A 3,764-nucleotide genomic window follows, 5' to 3' on the forward strand; every position below is an offset into this window, starting at 1 on the left:
TGTTAATTCCTGCAAAGTTACGCCATCGAAGACTCGAACCTAGGACCTCCTGGAACGCATCACCTTTGGAGAACGGGGTTGACCAGCTGAGTTAGGGCCCGTTATTATTATTATTATTATTTAATTTATTACAAGTTATATTTTAATTTAATATACAATGTTATGGTTTTTATTATAGAAATATCCAATAATATTTATTTTAGTATTTTATTAGCTTAGAAAATATCTATTATATTAGGAAACAAATATATTTTAATTGATTAGAAAATAATTGATGATTTTGTAAGAGTTATCTATATAAAGAGCTCTTTGTTCTAATATTAAACAGTTTTTGGATGAATGAAAAGTATTAAGTTTCTTGAGTGTTATCTCATAAATGTATAAGTTTTGGATTTAATTCTGTTTCGCGCTTCCGCCCTGCATCAGTTGGTTCAGAAGGCAACGCTCCTGCATCATGTTTCGAGGACGAAGTCATGGTGTTGTTCGAAAATCCACTTTCAACGATGAGAAAGAACAAGTCGTAATAGGTAATCTAGAACGGAAGGTTAAGGCGCTCACCTTCCAATTAGCTGAAATGCAACTTCAGCAAGAGCCCCGTCATGGTCCTAGCCTACAACAAGTGGAGGAAGTGGTCGGTGATGAACAAAAAATCCTCATTGGTGACAAGGAGGAAGGATTTCAAGGAGTTGTATATGATCCGCGAGATTTATTGGAGTCCGGATTAAAGCCTGAAATCCCAAGGTTTGATAATATATTTTCTTTTTCCGAAGTTGGAAATAATAATATTATTATTGATTGGAATCAACCTCCAATTTATGATATTTACCCCGATGATATTATTCCAGTTTGTCCTAGTTATGTTGATCTTTATTTTAATGAAGAAATACCTGATCAAATGGGTCAATTGGACCAAGTTATCTTTTTTAATGTGCAAACTGGCCCAAAAATAAATTTGTCAAGAATATATGTGTTGAAGAATTATCATGATTTTCACAAGAGAATCATAACTTCAAGAAATCGTACTGGCAAAATCCGAGGACGATTTTTTTTTAGAAGGGGAGAATGATGGAGTATTGATGGAAGGAGAATGCATATGCTTATTATTATTATTATTATAAAAAAAAATTCATTAATGGGAGAACGATGATTACATGAAACTAGTTTGGAAGCCTAACAAGCTAGGCTCCAACAACATACTACTACTACATTAATTGAACAGGTTGATGTGCTAGCCTACCAGCGGGCCTTATGGGTAACCTTGCCAAGGGGAGCCGAAACGGCGGACTGGGGGCGAGATTGTGGCACAAGGGGGGCAAGCTAACAACACCTTCCATGTTAATTCCTGCAAAGTTACGCCATCGAAGACTCGATCCTGGGACCTCCTGGAACGCATCACTTTTGGAGAACGGGGTTGACCAGCTGAGCTAGGGCCCTTTATTATTATTATTATTTATTTTATTAAAAGTTATATTTTAATTTAATATACAATATTATGGTTTTTATTATAGAAATATCTAATAATATTTATTAGCTTAGAAAATATCTATTATATTAGGAAACAAATATATTTTAATTGATTAGAAAATAATTGATGATTTTGTAAGAGATATCTATATAAAGAGCTCTTTGTTCTAATATTAAACAGTTTTTGGATGAATGAAAAGTATTATGTTTCTTGAGTGTTATCTCATAAATGTATGAGTTTTGGATTTAATTTTGTTTCGCGCTTCCGCCCTGCATCAGTTCTTCAAAATTGCGGCAGGGGTATTCTCAGGTGACATCCTAACAAAATTTCTTGTACTGCTTTCACTATCAAGATAACTACAATGGAACTAAACAAGGAAGAGTTACTATAAGGTGCATGAGAACTATTTTATCGACAACGGATAATCCATTTTAGACGCGAGCCGATTTGTTACAAGTCATAACATGCATGGCTGAGGAAATGGAGACTGGCAAACCCTACGTCGCCGCGGAAGACACGCCCCTTACCAAAGCCGCACCTTACAGCGTAAAGTATGCACCCGGCTAAGAAGGCGCGCCCCCACCATGGAGACAATGCACACGGCCATACCTAGGAAAAGAGAAACCCTAAAAAACTAGGTTTTCGTGGGACAGGAATTGGTGGCAGTCACCTTCCCGTGCATAGATACTTTTCATAATAATTGAGGTGGTTAACATTATCGTGGTGTTCACGCTAAGATATTTCTACAAATTTCTGGAAGGTATACCTACGGCTAGGATTTACACCAATACAGATGAACAATATTTTTACAAGTTTCATGGAAGATACACCTATGGCTAGGGTTTACACCAATAAAAAAAATGAAAGAGAAACGCCAGAGTAATACCTGGAATACGCTCGCCCGCTTTATTGTTACCAATCTTCCGCTAGCAAAAAGACGTGAGAACAAGGGTGCGAAATAAAAAGGAGATCAACCCCTTTTATAGGAGTGACACGTTTTGGAATTTGAATACGGAAAGGATTTCCTATTTGAGCCACGAATGGGAAAAGGCAATCGGGCCCGCAAGAACAAGTCTCACGATGCCCAGTAGTCCCCGTCATACCAGTGACACCACGCCAGCACCATGCCAAGGTCCGCACCAGTGCCAAGGGTCCACACCAGTGCCAAGTGTCCGCACCATGCCAAGAGTCCGCGCCATGCCAGCACCCACACCACGCCGATCCAACGCCCGCGCCAAGCCAGTGTCCACCACATCCACGACCACACCTATCCAGTGTCCACGCCGAGCCAACACTCGTGCCAACTTTACGCTAAATCCTCCCTTCCAAAGCCAATCCTACGCTGGCGGCTCCATCCCAAGCCAATAAGATGCCTGCGGCTTCCATTCCAAGCCGATACTACGCTGACGGCTCCCTTCCAACCCGCGCAATGCCTACGGCTCCTATTCCAAGCCGACCATCGCCAACAACTCGCTAAGCCATCACCTCCACGTCCCTTAACCCATCCAAGATGACGCGTGACCAAGCCAAGCCGATAACCTACATCAAACCACTTCACGGTCTAGCCAGCAACACCACAAGAAGAATATATGCAAGGCCGCCAACATGAGAATCACGAACTGTCCTGACCTCTCGAAAAAGGTTAGCCGGGTCTTCTTGACCATCTTTTCACGACTTGTCAATTCGATTTTGTCCTCGCCTGTCACCATCTTATGCTTACCTCGCAACAATGCTCATGTTCCGAGCTAAGCAGGGGACTTAATGTTGATGGTGGTTTTTAGCTTAGTGTTAAAATCTTAAAACCTTACATCTGGCATGACGTCACTATGACCACTAGTGCATTTATTGAATCATTCAACATTCCTACGTAAGAATTACCAGGGTACCTTTTTTTTTTACATGTGTCATGTTCCACGGAAGAACCCTTAGTATTGACCGACATCATCTTCGTACATACCAAAACCTACTTCTCACGCCATCGTGCCAAAGGAAAACCATGTCATCCACGTCTCTGCGCCAAGGCATGCTAACCATGCCAGCGCACCACCGTGCCAATGCCAAACCATGCCAGACACGTCTTCGCGCCAAGGCATGCCAACCTTGCCAGCCGCACCACCGTGCCAATGGCAAACCATGCCAGCCACGTCTCCGCGCCAAGACATTCCAACCCTTCCAGCCGCACCACCGTGCCAATAGCAAACCATGCCATCCACGTCTCTGCGCCAAGGTATGCCAACTATGCCAGCCGCACCACCGTGCCAATGGAAAACCATGCCAGCCACGTCTCCGCGCCAAGGCA

This window comes from Papaver somniferum, chromosome 9 (genome assembly GCF_003573695.1).
Source record: "Papaver somniferum cultivar HN1 chromosome 9, ASM357369v1, whole genome shotgun sequence".
Lineage (NCBI taxonomy): Eukaryota > Viridiplantae > Streptophyta > Magnoliopsida > Ranunculales > Papaveraceae > Papaver > Papaver somniferum.